The sequence below is a fragment of the Eumetopias jubatus genome, unplaced genomic scaffold (assembly GCF_037043125.1).
Source record: "Eumetopias jubatus isolate StellerSeaLion01/CBP00866 unplaced genomic scaffold, mEumJub1_p1.0 scaffold_16, whole genome shotgun sequence".
Classification (NCBI taxonomy): Eukaryota; Metazoa; Chordata; class Mammalia; order Carnivora; family Otariidae; genus Eumetopias; species Eumetopias jubatus.
Window position 1 is genome coordinate 76,704,749 of NW_028274822.1, and position 5,850 is coordinate 76,710,598.

The following is a 5,850-nucleotide window of genomic DNA, read 5'->3' on the forward strand; positions in this document are numbered from 1 at the left end:
TTTATGAACTAATTCATGGTGCCTTCAGGAGGGACTCCCCACTCCCTTTGGCACTCTGAACAGAATCAGATTCAAGAGAGCAAGTCAGGCGGAGACTATGTAGTCTCAGCAGGGTCCATCCAGGGAGGCAGCATCTCAGGAAGGACTGAGCCTTCCCAGGGGTCACCCCAGCCCTGTCCCCATAGCCTTTGAGGGCTACAACAGGGTCATGTGGGCTCAGGTGTCAGAATGCTCAGGCTTGAATCCCAGTTCCACCATTGACATCGGCTAGGGTTAGGGCTTCGGTTAAGGCTCTATGACTTGGACAAGCAGCTCAACATCTCCAAAGCTTCAGTTTTCTCATCTGTAAAATGGGTACAAGAATCTGCAGCTCACGGGGTTGCCGTGAGGATTCAAGATGTCACACAGAAGCACTTAGCAGGTGCCGGGCTTGCATACGCCACCCACTTTCATCTGGAAGCACGTCAGCCTCCTCCCTGGTCTCCGTGCTCCCGGCCTTGCCCCCCACAATCCACCCTCCATGAAGCAGCGGGGGTGAGCTTCCATCATGGAGCCCAGCAATCCAAACCCCTTACAGGGGCTTGCGAAGTCCTAGAGGATTGACACTACCTCCTCCATCTTCAGCTCGTGCTGCTCCCCATCCAGGCGTCCCTCCCTGCCTTTGTATTTGCTGTTCCCAGACCACTGATGGCATGACTGGGCCCCCCTCCTCCTTCCTGCCCCAGCCTCTCCTGAGCGAGGCCCTTCCTGACCCCTCTGACCCCTCCCCGCGGGTAAAGCAGCCCCATCCCTATTCACTATCAGATCCTCTGTTTTCCATCCCTGACGCTACTTCCTGCCATCTGGAAGTTTATATATTTGTGTTTAGCTGCCTTCAGTCTGTCCCTCTGCTGGGCGGAGGAGCCCTTGTCTGTCTGATGCGCCTCTGTAGCCTCGGCACCCAGAGCGGAGCTCAGCCCAGGAAACGTGCTCACGATCCTTTGCTGTACAAGTGGGGAAATAACTATAAGCGGACGTTCCTTTGATCAAATCATCACTATCGAATTTCAAGATGATCACAATTACAATACGCTGTTTCCAAAGTGTTTTCACTTTTTTCTTTTCCTATTCCAAGGAAAGTTGTGGGAGGGGACTATCGCCCATTTCACAGACATGGATACTGAGCCCTCCCTGCCCCAACCCGGGGTCGCTTGGTTCAGAAGTGGAGAAGCCAGCATGGAGGTCTTGCCCCGGTACCATCAGGAGTGCTCCCAAACCAAGGAGGTTTCCATTCAGTGCTTTTATCTCCCCTGGCCTTTTCCTTTCCCCTTTGTCTGATTAATTGCAGCCTGAAAATAAAGGAACCAGATGCCTCCCCTCCCACCCACCACACCCCCCACCCCTTGCATTGTTTTGTAGTTCTTTTCCGGACCAGGACTCTGTTAAGGATTTGGCTGGTACAACCGTGACCACAAACTTCCTGTGTTTATCCTTCCCTTTAGAAATCATGGATGAAGCAATCAGCTGGGTGCCAGGTCTGTGGTGGGCACTGGGCGAAGCTACGGCAGAAAGTCCAGCTAGACACCTGATGCTCAAGGACCCTTGGAGCCCAGAGGTGGACCCCAGGATCTTCTTTTCCCTGGTTTCCACCATGCAGCTGTTTGGCGCCCGTGCAGCAAATATCGGGATGATTGAATGAGTTTCTGGTTGGCGCCCAGACGTTGGAGCTGTGGAGGAAGGACAGACGGACAGACACACACACACACACACACACACACACACACACACACGGGGAGGTGGAAAAGGGGGCTCTCCACTGTGGCTGGTGGGTGGTAATAGCTGGTGAGCCCCTGGTTGATGGAAGGCAGCTAATATGATGCCCAGGCCACGGCTGAGACCCTAGTGCTTGACTGGGAAGAGCTGACTCTTGATGGCATTTCAGGCACCATGACAAGCAACCAGAGGCAATGCCACATCCATCATCTCATCTCATCCTCATTAAAAACCTGCTGGCAAAAAACCACCTTCCCTTCAGAGGTGAAGACGCTGAAGTTCAAAGGGGTCAAGGACGTTTCCCAGAACCACACCGATAGCCACCCATTGATTTTTTGTTGAGCACCTATTATGTGCCCCAGACTGTGCTGGGCTCTGGGGACACCTGAGCAGGCACTGCCCTAACGTTCATGAATCTCACGACATGTTAGTATGTACAAAAGCTGGGATTTGAACCCACGTCTGGGTAGCTTTGTGGCTTCTTCTACTCCTCCACTAGGCATGCTGTTTCTTGAGTTGCAGAACCTAGGTACAGAGGAATCGGTACGGAGTGGAGAGAAAAGCTTTCTGTTGCAACGCCTGAAACCTCTCGGGAGTTAGAGAGAGAAAACTCACATCTTGGCTGGGAACTGAGATCGATTCTGGGAACCAGGAAGCCACTGTCAGCAACTGCTCTTCCCTCCCTGACTCCTCAAAATAGGACAGTGATTGATCCCCCAGCTCTTTCCCTCCTTTGAAAGACCAGCAGGGAGATAGCACCACTTAACCCAAGAGAATGGCATGCTCCAGCTGGACTTGCAGGAACTGGGGCAGACTGACAGAACATGAAATTGGGAATGGAATGGCTTCCACGGTCCCCTCCCAGGCTCACTATAGGATCAATAGGGTTTTCATCTGAAATGTCACCTTTTCTAGATCCCGGATTGTAAGCCTCGTCCTGATCTCCTGGCCGCAGCATCGTCAAGGATGCGGATAGATCGATGGAAATGGCTTGTTCAATCTTAATGTCAGCTGACCAGGTCCTTATGGTCAGTCCAGTCAAAGCCCTGTCCAGGGTAGGAAGGTTAGTCCCACAATCCCTCAGAGGTGAGCCAGGACAGGAATCCAGAGGTCCCCATGCCCAGTGATCTTGTTCCCAGCTCTTGCATGTGATCATTGGCGCCCTTCAACGACTCGGTCTTTTGTCACATTCTGGTTCGGACACATCAATCCGTGTAAACTTGAGAAGCAGAGAAACAGACAATCAGTGTATCTTCCAAGGCCGGCAATATAAATAACACAAGTAAGAGTCCTAATAATCCGTGCCGGTTGGCATTCATCTTTGGACTCACCATGTGAAATAAACCAAGTGAAGCCTGAAAGACATAAGATTACAGCAATCAGGATGCATTTGGCTGCAAGTAACAGAAACCGCAACTCAAAGCGTCTGACGCAACAAGGAAAGCACATTCCGTCACCCGATAAGAATGCCTGTAGGTTGGGAATTCAGCAGCTGGGTGATGATGTCAAGGGCCCAGAGTGTTCTCTTCTCTCTGCTCTGTGATCTTCAGAGGTTAGGGTTTGTCCCCGGGATGGCATGCCCCCGGGGTCATAAGACAGTTTCCACGTATGTGACATCAAGCAGAAGGGAGAGATGGTTTCAGAATGTTGCAAGAGCCCCCAGCAAGCTCCCCCTTCATCTCATTGGCCAGAATTGGGTCACATGCTACTCCTGAACCAATCACTGGCAGGCAAAGGAGATGGCTTAGACCAATCAGGATCCACCCAGGAACCACAGGCGAGGGGAGTGGACATTGGAACACAATCAGGGCTCTACCCCGAAGAAGGGGAGGGGTTTAGGGACAGGCGTCCAGCGGTGTCTGCTACAGAGGAGGCAGGAGTTCTAAATTGCTCAGCCTGCAGATTTGCCTTCTTGTCCTGGGGAAACAGAAATTCTCAGATGGGAGCGTTTTAAAACTACAGAGGGGCGTGGGGGTCGGGGGGGCCAGCCCTTAGAAATTAAGAACTTATTTCTTAGGAAACAGCATGCTTTATCCCTTGAGACTAATGATTCCTTCCTGTTCTTTATATTAAGTAAAGCATAATCTTTGGCAAAAAAACTTAAAATATATGAACGAGCAAAAAGAAAAGAAAAATCAAAGGAAAATCACTTACGATCCCAGAGATCACCCAGTTATCATCATTACTAGCATCTACAGTCTAGTCTGTTTTTCTTTATCGCTGAGCTTTCTGCCCACCAGCCCAGCCTCTGGGGTCCCTGCACTCTCATCTCCCCTCAGAGTGGAGGGAAGAGTTCTTGAGGCTTTAAGATGTCAGCCGGCTCAGGAAAGAGGGGTCGGCGGGGTGGGCCGTGACCTCACATACAGGCTCTGGACTCGGGCCAGGTTGATCGGGGCAAATAACTGTCGCTCTCTGAGTCCCAGTTTACCCATCTGTGAGATCGGGAGTGTAATAGAAAAAGCCTTGTAGGGCTGCAGGAGGATTCAATAAAATAATCCATGTAAAGAGCTTATCACGGCACCTGAAAAACATTAGGTGCTTAAAAAGTTGCTAGAGCTTGCTTTTGTAATGTTCGATTCCAGTTTTCCCTCTTACCAGGGCTACAAGACTGCATTTGTTTTGTTATCTCTGGGGGCCAGGCCTAATCCAGGCCAGTGATTCAGGAGACTGTGCAAATCTGCCTAAATTATATATTGGGGTTGCACATTGAATGCTTGCTACTATTTGGCTGTGTGAAAAAAAATGTAATTTCTTTGTAGCCCTCGTGGTCTGACTTATGACGTCTCTCCCAACCCCTCCCACCCCCGACCCCACATTGGCAGAAAACAAAACAAAAACCAGAAAACAAAAAATTAGGCTTCACCCATGTTATGGGTCAAATTGGGCCCCCCTGAAATTCATGTGTTGACGTCCTCACTCCCAGCACCTCAGAATGTGACCTGCTTTGGAGAGACCCTTTACGGACGTCATCGAGTTAAAATCGGATCATTAGAGTGGGTCCTGTATGACGGGTGTCCTTAGAAAAGGGGGATATTTGAGTGCAGACACGTACAGGGAGGTGATATGAAGAGATACTGGCAGAAGAAGGCCATCGACAAGCCAAGGAGAGGAGCCTCAGAAGGAGCCAACACTGCCGGCACCTTGACCTTGGACTCCCAGCCTCCAGAACTGTGAGACCTTACGTTCCTGTTGTTTAAGCCCTCCGCTCTGTGGTGCTTTGTGATAGCAGCCCTAGCAAACTGAAATAGCCAGTTCTAGCATTTTCGTTCAAATGTTAATTTTACAGGTTCCTGAGCTTCTTGAGGTTCTTTACAGGTTCCTGAGGTTCCTGAGCTAAGTCTCCCTTGGATAAACATACTCATTCTCTCCCAGGCGCTGCCCTCCCCTGCCTTTCTCCTGGGCTTGTTGCAGCACGTGGCGGGCAGGGTTTGCTCTGATGTCTCTGGAGCCTGGCAGAGCATGGAGGTCCCCAGGGTCCTCTGCCTCCTGGTGCAGAGAGGTGTCCTGCACGTGCAGGTGGAAACTCATGGAAAGAGGATCTGGCCCTGGGCGTGGTTGACTAGTTTCCCCTTTGCTCCCCTCCACCCCCCCACCCCATGCAAACGCCCCAGCCCTGATGCCCCAGGGCTCTGCCGTCCTCCCAGCTGGGATGGGGATGAGCATCCTTCGTGTACCAGGTACATCCTTCGTGTACCAAGCAAATGCTTGGCCAATCCTCTCTCCAGAATCCCTCTCCCCTTCTACAAATCCTGGTTCTGGGAAAGAAGCAGCTTTTCTTCTCCTCTGCCTGCGCTCTGTGTTCCCATCATCCGGTGGTCAGCCTCAGAGTTGTACAGGGAAGGGGGTCTGCTGCTTGCCCGGGCAGAATCCGGGAGCTGGGCTTCCAGGCACGGCTTTTGTGTGTCGGAGAAGGAGAATAAAGGAAATTGGAAAATCCTCCCTCAAGACAGTGCCTGACTTGAGTCCATAGCCTTGCGGCCCAACCCCTCATAGCCCCCCAGCGCAGAGCATCCTCCTTCCCCCCACCCTCCCTCTTCTGTAACAGAGTCTGACCTCCTTCCCTGCACACAGGCTCATCAGAACACTAACAAGAACAGC